Genomic DNA, 19926 nt, shown 5'->3' with positions numbered 1-19926 from the left:
CTCGGACGGTCGCGCGCCGCGCGACCACCCAAAACGGGTCCCGAATTCCCGCCAAAAGTCACCAATGGCAAAGGCCCTTGGGAAGCCGGGGGCGGAGCTGCGGCCGAATGACAGCGATTAGCCACCAGCCGTCTCTCCGCCGCATTTTTGGAAGAGTACCACGTGCAATTGCGTTTTGCTGTTTTTCCCTAGTTTTCAGCCCCACGATGGGGCTCTTAGTATCCCCTAGTCCCCATAGAGGATGAACCGTCTTGATGAGACGATGGAGGGATTGTCCTCGAACCTCCGCTCACGGGCGACCGGGAAGCACCGCCGTGTGGGCAGTGTTGACTGCACCCGCTCGCTGCACCAACTCTACGCGGATGCGAACCGGATTTTGGAGCTGCAATCTCAGGCGCAAGGTTTCGTCACCGCCGTACAACGCCCTGATGCTGCCCAGAGCTCCTCTGGGGCCACTCCGCCAGCTGCGAACGCCAGCCCCCAGGTAGCGGCTCCTGGAATGGTTGTGACCATCCCAGTGGACGCAGGGGAGAAGAGCTCCATACTCTTCTTGGACACAACTGCTGAAGCCAGTTCGCCGGGCGCGGGGAGCACGCTCGGATTCCCTGCTGTACAAGAATCTGGACAGCTCTTTTCGGTACCCTGCAATATGCGTACCGAGCCCGCGTTTTGAGAGCTGTTCTCCGATCGCGCCTCAGGCCCGTTTCACATGCTGCGACTGGACCGAAAATATCCGGTGTAGTCGGTGAGGCCGCAGTGCGATTTTCGGTCCCTGCTTTCACATGCGACGCCGACACAACGAATTCGGTCAGAGGAATAGGCAAGGTTTCTTGATGTTTGCATAGGCAACCCATTATTAAACGCGACAGAAACATCACGCAGAATGTGTTGATGATTTTACGACCAGCGTATTTTTAGATGCAAGGCATTATTCCGTATGTTTTGATTAGAATAAACACTTTTCCTTCCACCGCGGTAACAGTTCCCACGTGACCGCACGTCGCACGCCGTCTCGGCGCTCCCCAATGGTCAGTCGCAGAGCGAACACACCGACGCTGCGACTGAATTCCAACCGGACGGAACTCGATCGCAAGCCGTCTGCGACTAGACCGACGACCCTCCCCAGTCGCATACCGACAGAATTCGCAGTGTCGCAGGCGAAAATCGCATGCATGTGAAACGGGCCTCAGGCGACCACGACGCCGCTCAGACCGGAGAGACCGGAGGTACCCATCCCACATTCGCGGAACGAGCGCCGAGCAGTATCGCCCAAGAATCCTAGGCATGCAGGGGAGAAGAAGCTACAAGCCGACCCCGTATTCCTGCCTCCTGCCGGCGGGCAACAAGACGCGCTGGGAAAAAAAAAGACCGGCTCGCATTCCAGCCCCAAACAAAAACGTGGGCCTGGCAAGCAATACAAGGCCCCACCACAAAGGGAATCCAACTTGTGCCTGGAAGACTTCCCGCCACTACTGCCCGCTGCACCTGCCGCTGGAAACCCTCTCCACACCCCCTCCGACGGGCAACCTGAGCTGCTATCGGCAGCGCACCAGCAACTCCCGTCCCAACCCAGAGATGGCGCTGGTCACTCCCGTCTGGAGGGCGACAAACGGATGGCGCATGATGGCGTACACTACCTGGCAGCCACAGCTCGCCAAGCAGCAAAAGAAGTGGCACTCGCGGCTCGCTCTTTTTTAGAGTGGAGGCGGGAGCCTCGGAGCGGACGACCCAACCGACTGCATCCGAAAGCGCCGGCCCTGAAGAGCGGTCGGCGGCCCTAGGAAAACACACACCCCGTCGACAAGTGGAACTGGCCGGGAAGAAACCGAACACAGCCGATGCGGTCGGGGCAGCGGGACCAGCCCCAGCAGACCAAGGTGTCCGGGTGAGCTCCGGGACAAGGACAGGCCTCACACAGGCGCCTTCACCTTGGGACCAACCGATGTATTGGGAACAGCTGCCCCCCAGGACGCAGCTGCCGCTGTCGGCGGCCCCATGGCATCTGGGCACGATGCGGAGCAATGTGATGACATCGCACGGTGGCCCAACCCCTCTCCAGGCGACGCCGCACCTCTCGCAATTGGCTCACCCGGGGGGAGTGCCCGGCGACCTTTTCCAGGTGGTAGGCGACTTCGTCCGACACCACATACGGCAGCAGTGGCCGCGGCAAGCGCAGTAAGGGGCGCAGCAGCGTCGCCGCCCAGCACCTCGGCGCAAGGAGCAAAGAAGCTTCAGAGTTGGCTTTCTCAATCTGCACGGCGCTCGACGGGAACAAAAGTGGGCGGAACTGTACAGCGCGCTTCGAACAGAGGAAGTATCCGTATACGCGGTTGCCGAAACCCACCTCCGCGATCTCGAGGAGCCTCCCATCGACCCGAGCTGGTGTTGGGCGGGAAAGAACAGATTGGGTGAAAGTCGGAAAGGTGGAGGTGTGGGAGTGATGTGGCGCCGTGATTTGGAGTGGCAGGCGCAAGAGTGCAGTGATCGTGTGGGTCATGACGAGGCATGCAGCGACCACTTATGGGTGGTAGGCGATCTTCTTGGGGTCCCCACAGCGCTATGTGTGGTATATCTTTCCGTACGCAGCAGTCGTCCGGACACTAACCGTGGTTTAGTGGAGTGCGTGTGCAGAGACGCTCACCTGGTTGCAAAGGACAGGGAGGTGATCATTCTTAGGGACTTCAACGGCCACCTCTCGGAGCTTGACGGATACACTGACGCTAACGGTGACCTTCTCCTCTGGCTGGCGGAACAGCTCCAGCTCAACATCGCCAATCTAGACTCGAGATGCAACGGTCAATATACGTGGTGCGCCAGAAACAGTGCAACATGTATTGACTATGCGCTGGTATCGCCCCGTCTTCTGAGCCTTATGCAGCACCTCCACATTGATGAAGAGGGGTTGGTTAGCATGGGCAGCGACCATAATCGCCTGCGTCTGGACTTCACCCACACACATCGTCGGAAAAACAGACCCCAACGGTCGAAAGCTCTCTACCTTCCGGTAAGGCAGATGGAGGTCGTCGCCAAGGAATTCGAAGAGAGCCAGAGGCGGCTAGGAGCCGCTTCATACGGCGAGTACATGGAAGCCTTGCGTGCGATAATGCGCTCACACATGGTCCACAAGGGACATAGGCAAGCCTACAAGAAGCCATGGTGGGACAGGCAGTTGGCAGAGGCATGGCAAGCGCGCCGGGACGCGAACCGCGCCCATCGCAGGGCGGTGAAAGATAAGGACCAGGGCGCAGCAGCAGTGGCGTGGGACATGTACCTGAAACGCAAACATGAAATGCAATCACTGGTGCAGGCAAAGTTGGCTGCCGCAAATCTCAAGCAAATGCAAACCCTGCGGGCAGAGGGCAAGTCGGCGGCTCAGAAATTCTGGCGGTATGTCAGCTCCCTGGACAGGGAAAGGGTGGGGCCAACAGAAATGGTCGATAGTGCCACGGGACAACCCATCACCGACCTGCAACAACACGTCACGGACTACTTGTCAGGCCTCTATGGGCCACCAGCCTGCATGCCTGAGTACAAGCTTGAAGGGTCATCGCCGGCCCTCAGCTCCATCCCAGGACCAACCAGATATCGCATGGGAGGTCACACTGCCAGGCATGAACCGGGCACTGGGCCGCATCAGGGCTTGCACAGCCACGGGACCCGATGGAATACCAGCTCGCCTACTAAAACTACTCGGTCCAAACTCGAGAGAACAGCTGGCCGAGTTGTTTACCACCATTATTAACGGTAGAGACATACCCGAGGACTGGCGAAATGGCAGGGTGGTGCTCCTGCTGAAGCCCGGCGGTAATGCGGCCCACATCGGCGACTACCGGGCACTCACGGTCACCAGCGTGGTGTACCGAGTTTTCATGCAAGTCTTGAAAGCGTGGATCAGCGGATGGGCAGAATCAGCGCAGAATGGGTTTCGTCCGGGCAGACGGCTAGAAGACAACCTCTTCGTACTCACCAGCTGTACAGACATTGCCAGGAAGGAAGGCAGGAGACTCATCTGCTGCTTTCTGGACGTCGAAAAGGCCTATGATAACGTCCCGCACGAAACTCTCTTCCATCGCCTTGGTACCCTGGGAATGGCACCACCACTTCTCGAGACGATAAAGAGGTTGTACAGGGAAAACGTAGTCACAGCCGTTTTTGGCAATGTGCATTCGGAACGGGTCTACGTACACAGGGGGCTTCGGCAGGGATGTCCATTGTCTCCCCTCCTCTACCTCCTGTATGTGGCCGGACTGGAAAAGGCACTCCTGCAGGCAAACCTGGGATTCGGCCTTATGTACAGCACCACAGGAATTGACAACTCCAGCCGACTGCCGGGTCTTGCCTTTGCTGATGATTTGGTAAGTAATCATGGGAGAAAACACAGAGGATGTGCAAAAAATGCTAGACATTTGTGCCGCGGAGCTGCGAAGCCTTGGCCTCAAGTTCAACCAGCGAAAATGCAGGGTTGTTCAGCTGGCAGGCGAGGCGAATGATCAGCTATCGCTGACGTTGAATGAAGAGACCCTGACAGTCGACAGATCGTATAAATACCTGGGCATAAATTTGTGTGCTGAGACTGACATGTTCAGACTGCACGAGGCTAAGGTCCGTCAATCTGCACTTCGAGCGCAATGCATCCTCCGACGTCGGTGCCTGTGGGGGTGCCACCAGTACACCACGGTCCGCGACCTCTGGAAGCTCGCGCACGTGCCAGGACTCACATTCGCCAACGCGGTGGTCTGCCTCCCATCAGCCACCAGAAATTGGTTAGAGCGCAGACAAACAGAGGTCGGCCGCACTGCAGTCGGATGTCATGGACGGGTGGCCAATGCAGCCATTCAAGGCGACCTGGGATGGTCTAGTTTTGAGGCAAGGGAGGCATGCAGCAAGCTGGAGTACCGCGGTCGACTGCAGTTCATGAGCCACAACCGATGGGCAAGGCGGGTCTTTGAATACCTCGCTGCGACATGCCTACGCACTACATGGGTGAAGCGCCTCCACAAGATAGAAGGCAAGTATGGACTTTTCCAGACACCCATAAGTGCCGAATCGGCAACGGCATGGAAACAGGAGGCAAGGAGACGGGTCCAGGAAAAAGAGAATCGCCAATGGCTGCAGGCGCTCGCGGAAAAACCGACACTGGCAGTGTACCGCGAGTGCAAAAACAGCATCGGACCTGAAAAGATTTTTGACAACGGCCTGGGTAGCGCATTGCTGTTTGAGGCTCGTGCCGGAGCGCTGCGAACACTGGTGTACCACCGTCACTTCGACGCAACACCAGAAGCACAGGCAGCAATATGCCGAGCGTGTGGCGACGCGGAGGAAACCATCGAGCACCTGGTGATGTCGTGCCACAGACTCCATCCAATGCCGACAGAGGGCACCACATTCCCACAGGCGCTCGGGTTTCACGGTCCTGCAGTGGACGACGAAGGAGACAGCTCCAAGGTCAAGAGCGAGGGGGTGCTGCGAACCAAGCGTCGACTAACTCTTTGGTAGAGCACTGTGTCTAAAAGCGCGAAACTGCAGAGTCGGAAGTGAACGAGGTCGATGAGTGAACCCCCTCCTGACTTTAGCCTTTGCGTGTTTTTTCTTTTTTCTTCTTTTTTCATTTTTTTGTGCGTTTTATCTTTCTTTCTCTCCTTGTGTGCTTCCATCTTCTTGTTTTTTTTGTTTTGTTTGGCCGGGTGCCCAACCTAGTGGTGCCCACCCGTTACAAAGGGCAAGGCCTCAAGTATCTATCTATCTATCTAGCCCCGCCCACAGGATCGGCGCCGGCGCGGAGGGCCGACAAACGAAAAAATCGCCGCCTGGCTTTTCGCCCCTACGAAGAGGCATTTCCGAAACCTGTGTCGTCTGCTAGCGGAGAGGCGCACCGGCCGGCCGCCTCGGCTTCGGCACAGGCCGTGTCGTCTGCTAGCAAAGAGGCGCCTCCGCAGGCAGTGCTGTCAACCGAGCAGGGGCCACTGACGCAAGCAGAATCACTTGCCGGCGGCACGCCGCATGAAGAAGTGCACAGGGCAAATACACAAGCCTCGAGCGCACACCCAAGTAACCCTGCGCCCATGGCAAGAACTTCCCAGGCCGCGCTGGCTGAAACTCTCGGCACTAAAACCGAGACGGTACTCTTCCGGCCAAGCGAGAGGAACGGCAATTTCCTGGCATTGTCCAGGGAAGTCATCGGGGCTCAGCTCTCTAAACTGCCGGGAGTCAGCAACGTTCGCGTCAATTTTCGCCGGAACGTGGTTGCCGTAGACGCCGAGCCTTCCGCGCAACTCGAGCCCCTACTCGCGGATGCGGAAATAGGGGATGTCCGTGTCCGCGCTCGAGTGGCCAGCACGAACACCTGTGCTGGCATAATCTATGCCGTCGACGGCAATATGCCCCTCGACGAGGTCCTCGACAACATGGAGAGCAAAGTCCCCATTCTTGGATGCTCCCGCAGTGGCCGTAACATCGTCGTCCGGTTCGCCGGAGTCACCCCTCCTGAGGAGATTGCGCTGTTTAAGCTGAGGCGTACAGTGCGCGCGTGTCTCCCACGCCCGGTGCAGTGTGCAAAGTGCGGTGCGCTGCGCCACGCCACAGCGACGTGCAGAGCGCCGACGCGCTGCCTCAGATGTGGTGGACCTCATGCCACCAAGGAATGCGCCGCAAATAAGCCACGCTGCATCAATTGTGGGGGTCCACATGACGCCAAGGAACCTCGCTGCCCCCGCTGGCAACAGGAGTGCAAGGTTGCCACTCTCCTGGCCACATCCAAACGACCTATCACACGCCGGGAAGCCACTCGCACAGTGCGCGCTCAAATTAGTGCAACTTCAGTGCCATCCCGAGATGCAGCATCCGAAAAGCCACGGTGGAAGCCCACGTCAAATATCAGAGACGGCACCACCTTCTCCGAAGCCCTGGCTGGGAAGACGGCATCTAGCCAGCCCCTCCACTCCAGTGCGCCACCAGATGCCAAGGATGCTGTCATCGCTGCTCTAACGGCGGCTGTTCGCGCACTCGTGGACCACCTCCCGGCAGACTCCATCGCCCGCCAGCTGTGCACTGTGGCCCTGGCGGCTCAAGAATCACTGGCCCAACATGGCTAACACAACAACTCGAAGGCCGCGCATCCGGCAGTGGAACTGCCGCTCCCTGCGCCGCCGCCACGCAGAACTGGTTCAGCTCCTTCCGCGCCTCGAATGTGATGTCCTTGCCTTGCAGGAAACATGCGTTCGCGCGGAGGAGCTGAAACTACCCGGATTCACCGGATACAGTGGTCCCACCAGTTGTGCTAGTGATCCGTGTGTAGCTGTGCCATGCGCCGATCCAACGCATGAGCCTGGTCGACCCCGCACTGCCATCTATGTGCGCAACTCACTGCCCCACCTGCTTGTGAGTGTGTCTGACCTGTCGACGGAAGCGGCGGAGTGTTGTGCAGTGATTGTGCGCGTGCGCGACACAGACACGGCTGTCGCCAGTGTTTATGTGCGACCGCAGGTTGTGTGGGACGCCGCACAAATTGAAAAGCTGGCTGACCGCCTGAACTGTGACGCGGTGCTGTGTGGCGACTTCAATGCACACCACACCAGTTGGGGATGCCACAGCACCAACCGCCGAGGAAGGGAGCTCTTCTCGGCTGCCCAGCGAGCGAGGCTTCGCATCATAAATAGCGGAGCGGCCACGCACGTACTGCGGGTGGGGCAGCACAGCGCGATTGGCATTACGCTGACCTCGTCCAACTGTGTATACAGGTGGGAGTGTGAGCCGGACACACAGGGGTCCGATCACTACCCAATAGTGCTCACCCCAGTGCACCGTGATCAAGCCACCACGCGTGTGTATAGTGTGGTGCGGTGGGGCGAGTTCCGCGAGCGCTGCAGCACCAGGTCTCCTAACGGAGTACATTTTTTCGGACATGTGGCCCAGTGCGCGCGCGTGGCAACTGTGAAGTGCTCGGTGACTGTGGGCGATCCAGTGCCGGATATTAAACCGCACGACGTGTAGCCCAGCGGCGAGCCATCCGCACTGGCAAACCAGAACACTGGACGCTATACAATCGCCTGGACGCCGTCTGTCGCCGCCACGCCGCCCGCTGCCGCAGACGGAGTTGGGCTCGAGTGTGTGGTGCACTGTGTGACTCCCGTCGCCCTGGCCGTCCCTGGAGGATACTGCGCGCGATGCTCTACCCTGCTGTGCCTCGCTGCGCGGTTCTTACCATCGCCATCGCTCGCGGGATCAGCACGGCGCAGCTGACGGAAGCCCTGGCTGACCACTTCGCGCCGCCTCGAACGGCGCCGCTGGGCATCACGCTGTCCAGCCCCCCGGCTCTACCAGCACGGCTGCAGACAGAGATAGCCGAGCTCTGCAACGCGGATATCACCCCCCACGAGCTTGGCAACGTACTCGAGCGTCGACGCGGCAGCCGCAGTGCTCCCGGAGCGGACGGTATTACGTATCAGATGCTCCTCAACATCGAGAGCCACCAGCGCCCTGCGCTCCTTGCCGCCTATAACCAAATCTGGGCCAGTGGGGACATCCCCAAGATTGGTGAAGCGCCCTGGTTGTGCCCGTCCGGAAGCCCGGGAAGCCGCAGAAAGCGCTTACTTCTTACAGGCCGGTTTCGTTGACCTCGGCCGCCGGGAAGACGCTCGAGGCTCTCGCGCTGCTCCGCCTCGACTGGATCGCCACAGCGTGCAGGGCTCTGGCGCCCGAACAAAGCGGATTCCGGAGAGGCCGCTGCACGGCGGACTGCATTTCCCAGGTGGTCTCGGCTCTCGAGGATGCCAGGGGACGAAGAGAGGTGTCATACCTCATCTTGTTGGATGTACGCAGCGCGTTCGATCTGCTGCCGCACGCCGTCGTCCTCGCTGCCGTGCGCTCACTGGGCGTTAGTGGCAAGCTGCTGGCATATGTGCAGGCCTTCCTTAGCGGCAGAACTTTCCGGGTGCGGGTGGGCAACTCCATCAGCTCGCCCCGCTCCATCCATTCCGGCGTCCCGCAGGGAAGCGTACTGAGCCCGTTCCTGTTTAACCTGGCGCTTGCACGGCTGCCCCACTGTCTCCCCGCTTCCCTGCACCACGTCCAAATGGCGGTCTACGCGGACGATGTGGCGATCCTTGCCTCCGGTCCAACCTACGAAGGCCCAGCTGTCCGCGCGGCACTACAGAGTGCTCTGGATGCGGTCGTGAACCACCTGGGCAACATCGGCCTAAACATCTCGCCAGAGAAAACTCTGGCAATGATGGTGCACCCCCGGCCGAGCTACTGCAAAAACACACCACAGCTCCACCTCTTCGGAAGCCCACTCCCTTGGCAGACCAGCGTCAAGTACCTGGGTGTGACCATTGATCACGCGCTGCGGTGGAAAACGGCGGTGCAAGGACTCCGAGCTGGGAATCGCCGCATCACTGGGTATGTTGCCCGCCTCCTCGCAGGCGGCGAGGGAATCTCAATACCACTCGCGAGGCAACTGTACGAAGGTATAGCCGTGGCGCGATCTCTCTATGCGCTCCCGCTGGTTGGTGTCCGCGCCTGGCAGTGGGAACAGCTGGATGCCGACCACAGAAAGGCCCTGCGTCGCTTTGCGGGACTCCCCAACACCTCGCAGGTGGGCCCCACCTACGCCGAGCTCGGGGCCTGGCCGGTTTCACTACGGGCAGAGCGGGCGGCTCTCAATCACATCGAGCGACTTCATCGTGCGCAGGGCACAGCAGAACTCATGACCAGGCTCCGCAATTCGCCGCACTAGCGCATGGGGCACGTGGCGCGCCTCTTTGACGAGTGGACGCCGCTAAACCGCCCCATCGCTCCACCTGCCCTGCCGCCGCCACATCGAAATCGGCCGCTGAGCATACAGACGGCACTACCGCGAGTGCGATCCAAGCGCGACACCCCCCGCTGTGCCATATTTCAGGAGGCGGCCGAGCGTCTATATGGCGACTATGCAGACCGAGTGGTCCTCTACACAGACGGCTCTGTGATGGATAATGGAGAGTCCGCCACAGCGTCCTGCGCCGTCCCGGCTCTTGGGATCGAGCGACAGTGTAGAGTGCCGCACTGCCCTTCTTCGACTGTGGCCGAGCTGGCTGGGCTCCACCTCGCCGCGGACATCATCGCCGGACAGTCTCGGATGACAGCTGTGGTGATAGCGAGTGACTCACGTGCCGCCCTGCTGCAACTACGTCATCCCGACCGCGGCACCCCCTGTGTGGCGAATCTGTCTGCCAAACTATGTGCAGTGCGCGATCGCGGTTGTGACATCGTGCTGCAATGGGTTCCTTCGCACATTGGCCTGCCCGGTAACGAGGCAGCCGATCGGCTAGCGAAGAACGCGCATGGGGACAGTGCGATTCCCGAGAGCGACGCCGTGACGCCCTTTGACGTGGCCCGCAACACCATCCACCGTAGGCTGATGGCACGACACCCGGATCCCCGTGTTGCATCCGGGAACCCTCCGCGCCTTATAAGCTTCGTGGACTTCGGCACCAGGGCTAGACGTCTCCTGCTGCGTATCAGAGTTGGCTGTGTGTGGACTGCCGAACGCCGCCAGCGCATCGGAGGCGTCGGGGACGGACTCTGTGCTGACTGCGGCGCGCTGGAAACAGTGGACCACCTACTATGTGAGTGCCCCGCTTTCTCGGGACCGCGAACCGCACTGCGCATAGAATATGGGGAGTTGGGCCTTCCCTCTGCTACCTCGGGCGAACTACTGTTCCCGGCCGCATCTGCCTGGGGAACGCGCAGGGCTTTACGCCACCTGATCCACTTTATTGACAGGGCGGCCATTACCGGCCGCTTTTAAACTGACCCCGAGGCCGCGCGCTTTCCTCTGAGTAGTGTGAGCGCGCCGCCAACATCTCCTCGGGCGCACCGACGAGCTCCCGCAGCGCAGGGACAGATCGGCATGCGCCGACTGCCCTCTCCCTTCCCTCCTCTCTTCCTGCCCTTTCCAACCAGACCCGCTTCCCTCTCTGCTCTCTCTTTTCTCCCCCTCCCCGCGCAGCCCAGTTGCGGTGTTCTTCCCCTGCATAAAGGAGGCAGTTACCGGGCTGCGCCTCCCCCCTTCTCCCCCCCCCCCCCCCCGTATGAAAGTTCCCAATAACCACTTTAGTAGGCGGGAGAAAGGGAAAGAGTTTATTCTTTTCAGCCGCATCCGCCTCGAACATGGTCTTGAAAGCAAATACAGCCTTAGGCAGCTTGAAAAGTGGACAGAATATAACGCTCTAAAAATTAACACTTCCAAAACAAAGGCCATTATTTACAGTCCAAAAAACAAGGATGTTAATATTAACGATGATATCACTCCTAATGATTTAAAATAGAGATAGTGAATTCCTTTAAAGTACTAGCTAGGAGTACTTTTCAATCAGAAAATGACATGGGATGATCATACGAATTACGTAGCATCAAAATGGTCGCGAGTCATTGGATTGATTTAGATTCATAAGCACATCCTCCCAAAAAGTGAAAATGCTGCTTCATAATTCATTGTTCTGTTCCCATCTAAATTACTGTCATTTGGTATGGGGCAAACATCCCTCACGAACCCACGAAAATTCTCAAGCGCGGAGTTTCTCCAACGCGGAGTTTCTCCAGCGCGGAGTTTCTCTCAGCAGAAAAGAATGCTCAGAATAATATACAATGTAGCATATGATCATCCATCTAAACCGCTCTTTATTAAAGACAACATCATGCGAATTCATGATCTGTACGCATACCGCTTAATTTCTAAATACATTACTGAGCTCAAAAACAATGTCTCGTTCATGGCACAGCTGGCTTCACTGCAGAAAACAAATATCACGTACGCAACCAGAAACACGATATTTGGCACATACACTCATTCATAACTGGTTATGGACAACATATGCTCAGAAACACTCTTCCATATTTCTTAAACTTGTCCCAAAATTACAATTTCAATCTTCAATGTATTCGACCAAAAGATTTGCATCATTTTGTTTCATCTGTACGCGAGCGGGTACCATCTTTTGTTTGATGAGCGACATGATAATATGCACATCATTTTGTTTGTTACGGTTGGTGCAATTGTGTAAAAATTGTCCTTTTCATGCATTATATTTCTTTTTGTCTGTGTTGAAACGCTTGTCCTGTATGCCTTTTTTTTTTTCGAAAAGTTATGTATTTGTATCGGGGGAGGCGAGAGCCCGTAGCTTTTTCTCTCTGCCTCCCACATCCTTGGGATGGAAAATAAAGGCATTATTATTATTATTATTATTATTATTATTATTATTATTATTATTATTATTATTATTATTATTATTATTATTATTATTATTATTATAAATCACGGCCAGAACTGCGACACAGTGGAGGGCGCTAAGAAACTCTGGACCTAGCTGTTCGAGCCCTAGCTGGACTAGCTGTACTGTTTACGGAGCTATGTGTGCATATGCTTACTTTAGTGCACATAACGGCCCCACTTAGGACGAACTGTCGCTTATAACGAACGAGACCTGCGCGACCGTCAAAATATACATTGTTTCAATGGCACAAAATCACACGTATAACGGACGCCATTAACCCCTGTTGATCGGTTCCAGCGAACGGACGGCGTAAAGCCGCGATGCGAGGTAACCTGCCTCCGACCCCTTTGTGCGCCCGGCGCGCGGCATGTTTTCCGCAGGCTCATCGCAGGCCAAATGCCCCCACCCACCTTTCGCGCCGCTCTCGAGCGAGCTACTCTTTCCCCGCCGACGCTCCTTCCAACACAGCACCCTCCTCGCAACTCCGCTCTCCTCTCCTCACTCTCGTGCAAATCCGCGCGTGGCCTCCGCGATCAACCACGCCGCCGCCAGTGCCGATGGCGGAGGCCACGCTCCATGAAGCAGGCCTTCCGTGGGAGCCAAAAGGTGGCTGCACTGACGTTCACGGACGCCCCTCGTTGGTCTCTCCGCTGGCGCTGTGCGTCTTTAGCTTGATTGGCTTGGTTGCCGTCTGTGCACGTTGCATGTCTACTCCATCGCGCGCTTTGTTCACTTTTGTTGCGGTGCGGACGTTTTGATGGCACTTCGTTCAAATCTCGGGCCCTGGTTGTAATTCGGGATGGCGGACGGGAACACCGTGCCCATTTGCCATTGTATTCAGCTGTAGAGATGATGTAAGCGGCCTGGGCGGAGGTGACGGCCACTGGCGAGCAGAACTGCTTCCGCAAGGCCAGCTTCGTCGACACGGTGTCTGATGCCGAGCCTGATTCTTCGGAAGATGACCAGCCCGGCGGCGATTTGCGGCAGCACGTCGACTCCGACATGGGGGTCATGACATTGCAAGAGTGGCAGATCGGGCTAGTTGGTAATTTTCCATAATGTGATACAGCGCGAATAAAGACGGGGACGAAGCGAGACAAGACACCACAGCGCTGACTTCAACTGAATTTTTATTGCGGAAAGGGGATATTTATGCAGGAAATGGAAGGGAACGCATGATGCCGCTACTGCTGGAATTGATACGCGGGATAAGATATTTAAAGGCGAAAAGAAGAGGCTGCAACAGCGCACAAGGGTGACTGCTAATAACAAACAACAGCGCAGTGCAAGTCAATGATGAACGATAAGACAAGGCACCGGCATTTTGCAACAAAAACACAAAAACAAGAGCCAAAGGGCCTTAAACCGCAGTACAAGGCGAGGAATGAAACTAGGGAGCGAAAAGCAGAGCACTAACATTTTGCTAGGGGAAAATAAAGCCAAAAAAGGGTAAAAAAGATCTAAAACCGTGCGAGAGAGACTAAAATTGCAGGGTCAAAAGGGGCAAATAAGAGGCTGCTCATGACATGGCGGCAAACACACCTGAAAACTACTAAGAGCCAAAAGGTTCTAAAATCGCTGAAAATCAAAACCGAATGAAGAAATCACCTAGATGACATCTGGCTCAAATAATCTACTTCGCGTTTCGTCAGGGCGATCGAGGGAGAGCTGACACAGTCCTCTCCTAGTTTCAAGATGTGCAATGCCTCCATGATTTCGCGAGTGCTTTGATGGGCATTTTTATCTAGAACAGTGCAATCTTGAAACAACGGCTTGCAAGGGCGAGACGGACACTTCAAGCAATGCACTCCCAGGTTCCTCTTTGCTGTGTTGCTGACGTCATTAGAGTGCTCCATCAGTCGCTCATTAAGGCACCGACCAGTTTGGCCTATGTAAGCCCTGCCACAACTCAAAGGAATTTTATACACGACACCGACTTTGCAGGATACAAACGGTGAACGGTGTTTGACCGGGCAGGCTGGTTTACGCTCTGCAGGGGCGTTTACTCTGTGGCAGAGCTTGGAGAGCTTGTCGGGAGCCGAAAACACCACTCTAACATCAGCCCGCTGGCCTATTCTCTTCAACCGGTGAGACACCGCGTGCAGGTAAGGAATCACAACAACCTTGTTGTGCTTGTCTGGAACCGCCACTTCGCGTATTCCTCCCTTAAGCTTCTTCAGGAGGCCTTCAGCTACCGAGATGAGAAGTGTCTTAGGGTAGCCTGCTCTTTCCAGCCTAGAAGACTGTTTGTTAAAGCTGTCACCCATAGAGTGCAGACAAGATTTCTTTAGAGCATTAGTAAAACACAGGTTCGCGATGCCGCGCTTAACAATCTTAGAGTGGGCAGAACTATAAGGAAGCAGGGACTTGCCCCCTCTCGGCTCATACCGCCAGCATAAGTGTCTTTCTGCTAGAGAAAGCCTTAAATCAAGGAAGCGTAGTGACCCACTCTCAGGTGTCTCATGTGTCAACATGAGAGGTGACAGGCACTGCTCAAAGGAGGAGAGAACACGAGAAACAGTACATGGAAAGGAGCAAACATTGTCAGCAAGTAATACTAAGTAATCGTCTACAAATCTAAAAACTTTTGTGACCACTGAAGGGAGTCGTTCAGCGAGCAGTCGGTCATGATGGGCAAGGTAGATGTCGCTGAGGATGGGAGCAATGCATGAGCCAATGCACACACCGCTTTTTTGAATGTAACTGCTCTCGCCCCATTTAACAAAAGTGGAATTAAGATAGACCGTCAACAATTCTAAGAAGCCACCTACCGACATACCGGAAGAATTTTGAAATGCAACCGAGCCGAACGCATCGATGCTACTTTCAACGCAAGACAAAAGCTTGTCATGTGGCAAAGAATAATAAAGATCTTTAATGTCAACCGAGAATGGCCTGAGAGCTCTGCGGTTAGATTTCAGGAAGTCGAGAACTTTACTCGAGTCCTTCAGAAGGAAGGGATCGTCAAGTGCCAGAACCTTGAGCCTAGACTGAAGGAATTGCCCCAAAGCTTTCTGCCAAGTGCCATTCTCAGTGACAATTACCCTCAATGGGCAGTCTGCTTTATGCGTCTTCGCTGTGAAGAATATGTCCAGACTGGCCTTGCCAGCAGCATTTATGCTTGTAACAAGTTTTTCTAGATTTAAGCGGCTGCAGATTTGCTTAGCTTTTGATTTTATCCTTGACAAAGATACCCTTTCACGCCGCTCGAAGACTGATTCCACAAAAGCTGTTGATGCTTTGGAATCAGTCTTCGAGCGGCGTGAAAGGGTATCTTTGTCAAGGATAAAATCAAAAGCTAAGCAAATCTGCAGCCGCTTAAATCTAGAAAAACTTGTTACAAGCATAAATGCTGCTGGCAAGGCCAGTCTGGACATATTCTTCACAGCGAAGACGCATAAAGCAGACTGCCCATTGAGGGTAATTGTCACTGAGAATGGCACTTGGCAGAAAGCTTTGGGGCAATTCCTTCAGTCTAGGCTCAAGGTTCTGGCACTTGACGATCCCTTCCTTCTGAAGGACTCGAGTAAAGTTCTCGACTTCCTGAAATCTAACCGCAGAGCTCTCAGGCCATTCTCGGTTGACATTAAAGATCTTTATTATTCTTTGCCACATGACAAGCTTTTGTCTTGCGTTGAAAGTAGCATCGATGCGTTCGGCTCGGTTGCATTTCAAAATTCTTCCGGTATGTCGGTAGGTGGCTTCTTAGAATTGTTGACGGTCTATCTTAATTCCACTTTTGTTAAATGGGGCGAGAGCAGTTACATTCAAAAAAGCGGTGTGTGCATTGGCTCATGCATTGCTCCCATCCTCAGCGACATCTACCTTGCCCATCATGACCGACTGCTCGCTGAACGACTCCCTTCAGTGGTCACAAAAGTTTTTAGATTTGTAGACGATTACTTAGTATTACTTGCTGACAATGTTTGCTCCTTTCCATGTACTGTTTCTCGTGTTCTCTCCTCCTTTGAGCAGTGCCTGTCACCTCTCATGTTGACACATGAGACACCTGAGAGTGGGTCACTACGCTTCCTTGATTTAAGGCTTTCTCTAGCAGAAAGACACTTATGCTGGCGGTATGAGCCGAGAGGGGGCAAGTCCCTGCTTCCTTATAGTTCTGCCCACTCTAAGATTGTTAAGCGCGGCATCGCGAACCTGTGTTTTACTAATGCTCTAAAGAAATCTTGTCTGCACTCTATGGGTGACAGCTTTAACAAACAGTCTTCTAGGCTGGAAAGAGCAGGCTACCCTAAGACACTTCTCATCTCGGTAGCTGAAGGCCTCCTGAAGAAGCTTAAGGGAGGAATACGCGAAGTGGCGGTTCCAGACAAGCACAACAAGGTTGTTGTGATTCCTTACCTGCACGCGGTGTCTCACCGGTTGAAGAGAATAGGCCAGCGGGCTGATGTTAGAGTGGTGTTTTCGGCTCCCGACAAGCTCTCCAAGCTCTGCCACAGAGTAAACGCCCCTGCAGAGCGTAAACCAGCCTGCCCGGTCAAACACCGTTCACCGTTTGTATCCTGCAAAGTCGGTGTCGTGTATAAAATTCCTTTGAGTTGTGGCAGGGCTTACATAGGCCAAACTGGTCGGTGCCTTAATGAGCGACTGATGGAGCACTCTAATGACGTCAGCAACACAGCAAAGAGGAACCTGGGAGTGCATTGCTTGAAGTGTCCGTCTCGCCCTTGCAAGCCGTTGTTTCAAGATTGCACTGTTCTAGATAAAAATGCCCATCAAAGCACTCGCGAAATCATGGAGGCATTGCACATCTTGAAACTAGGAGAGGACTGTGTCAGCTCTCCCTCGATCGCCCTGACGAAACGCGAAGTAGATTATTTGAGCCAGATGTCATCTAGGTGATTTCTTCATTCGGTTTTGATTTTCAGCGATTTTAGAACCTTTTGGCTCTTAGTAGTTTTCAGGTGTGTTTGCCGCCATGTCATGAGCAGCCTCTTATTTGCCCCTTTTGGCCCTGCAATTTTAGTCTCTCTCGCACGGCTTTAGATCTTTTTTACCCTTTTTTGGCTTTATTTTCCCCTAGCAAAATGTTAGTGCTCTGCTTTTCGCTCCCTAGTTTCATTCCTCGCCTTGTACTGCGGTTTAAGGCCCTTTGGCTCTTGTTTTTGTGTTTTTGTTGCAAAATGCCGGTGCCTTGTCTTATCGTTCATCATTGACTTGCACTGCGCTGTTGTTTGTTATTAGCAGTCACCCTTGTGCGCTGTTGCAGCCTCTTCTTTTCGCCTTTAAATATCTTATCCCGCGTATCAATTCCAGCAGTAGCGGCATCATGCGTTCCCTTCCATTTCCTGCATAAATATCCCCTTTCCGCAATAAAAATTCAGTTGAAGTCAGCGCTGTGGTGTCTTGTCTCGCTTCGTCCCCGTCTTTATTCGCACTGTATCACATTATGGATCATGACATTGGTTGGAATGATTTTATTCCTGTCGATGGCGACGCCTATACCGCGGAACCGTGCACGGACGAGGGCATCGTTTCTGAAGTGCGGGGCGAGGTGACGCGGAGGAATGGGATGAGGATGAAACTTCGCAGCTAGCACCCATAAGCGCGCCTGTAGCAATGAGCTACATAGAGAGCCTCAGACAACTTGTCTATGCCAAGGGCCTCGGCGATAGCACGCTTCTGATTTAAATAAACTCCCTCACCGGATCTGCGCTGCAGAAACAGACGTCCATCACGGACTTTTTCGCAAAGAAAAAATTTTGTTTTGACAATTAAGCAACTGTCTTTAAAGCTGTGGTACAGTTACTACGAACTTCGGGGTATAACGAACGGACGCCGCGTGACGCTCATGTTCGTTATAAGCGGGCTCGACTGTATTTAACTGTCTCAACAGGACAGAAGAGCTTGTCAATTAAAGGTGTAGGTTGAATTAATGGAAATCTCTTGGTCGATAAAATTTCTGCACATATAGCAGTTACTGAGTCGCGAGCTAAATGGTCAATTTAAAACTTAAAAAAAACATGCTGCAATATATACAAAAATTCTTTGTAAAAATATACACAAAAAATGCTTTATGTGCTCTCTCTTACATGCCATCAGTTAATTGCATCATAGTGTTAGTAGTACAGAAAATGCAAGTGCAGAACACATACATGCATCATTTTTGTTCATATCTTACCATGGCCTGTTATGTGCTGGGCAAGAAACAGGTGTGACTAATGTGTCGCAGCCTTTCTTCTGGTAGAATTATAATCATGTGAAGTGCAGCTGAAAGAAGTTGTTTCATACAAAAGTATACTTCATGCAACACAAAAAACTGCACAGCCCCATGCTGAGTAGTGGTTTAATCTAATAGTGAGCATTTTACTACTATATTTAACATGTGATGCTGAAGACAGAAAACTATATATTGTGAGGTACCAAGAGCTAACGTGAGAAATCATGCCTTTAAGAGACATTGTCAATATATATTCTCCTGAATTAACTAAAGTTATTCTTAGGAGCATTCAGAGCAACACAGTTTTCCAAAATGCCATTAGCCAGAATAGGCCTTTTATGAACCAGTTGCAAATGTAAAGAATTTGGCTTTAAGACCACGCTGTGCATGCTGCAATTCCAAAACATATACATACAGGCAATTTGTGTACTACAGCCCTAGATTTGTTGTAGTCGAGGGTTTGACGGCATACCGTCTGGTCAGGAATCATGTGGTGCAGATTGCTGGTCACTGGCGAAAGTCAAAAGATGAAAAGACGTTTCGGCAGCACTACGGCTCTCTTGTTCACTATGAAGCAATCGGCGCACGGATCCGTTCTTTTGTAGCACCCAGTAGCGTTTTTAATCATTTAGCATAGATAGGATGTAGAGTTCCGTCGTTCCTGTTTAATGTGTTAGACGATGTCTGTATGATAAGGGACTCAAGATTCTGCCGTGCTGATGTGTTCTTTTCTGTTGTCAATATCTTTACTTGATCCCAGTTAATCTCGTGGCCGGATTCTTGCACGTGCTCGGCGATGGCGTTAGATGCTGCTTGCTGGTCTCGGACGTCGTTCTGGTGCTCTCTCAGGCGTCTCCTGAAGTCCTTTGTTTCACCGATATATATAGATGAGCAATCGGCGCAGTCAATCTCACACACAACACCTGGAAATCTTTCACGAGGGAGCTTGTCCTTCACATTCACCAGTTCTGTTCGCACATTGCCAGCGGGGACGTGCGCGATGTGGACGCCATGCTTGCGGAAAATACGTGCGAGCGCTTCGCTAATTCCCGCTACGCATTTGACAGCAGCTCGTTTTTCTTTTGGTTTTTCTGTGCTCTCGCGTTCTTCGGAGGCAGTCTGATTCGCTGGCATTCTTCTTTCGGTGTTCCTGATGAAGGAAAGAGGGTAGCCGTTTCTTCGAAGATCAGACTCTATTCTTTTCATTTCGCTCTTTAGATTGGCATCTTGACTGCAGACCTGTCTGGCACGGTTGATCAGGGAGACAACCACAGACCGTCTGTGAGCGACTGGGTGCACAGAACTGAAATGTAAATATCTTCCAGTGTGCGTAGGTTTTCGGTAAACATGAAATACAAGGCCAGTCGGAGTACGGGTTACCGTGATGCCCAGGAATGGGAGGCAGACGTCGGTTTCTTTCTCAAAAGTGAACTCGATTGAGGGTTCAATGGAGTTCAGGTGGTCCAGAAAAAGGGCCATGTGCTTGCGCTCTAGGAC

The sequence above is a fragment of the Amblyomma americanum genome, chromosome 2 (genome assembly GCF_052857255.1).
Source record: "Amblyomma americanum isolate KBUSLIRL-KWMA chromosome 2, ASM5285725v1, whole genome shotgun sequence".
In the NCBI taxonomy this organism is placed as follows: domain Eukaryota; kingdom Metazoa; phylum Arthropoda; class Arachnida; order Ixodida; family Ixodidae; genus Amblyomma; species Amblyomma americanum.
Note: the sequence above shows the minus strand (reverse complement) of the source record.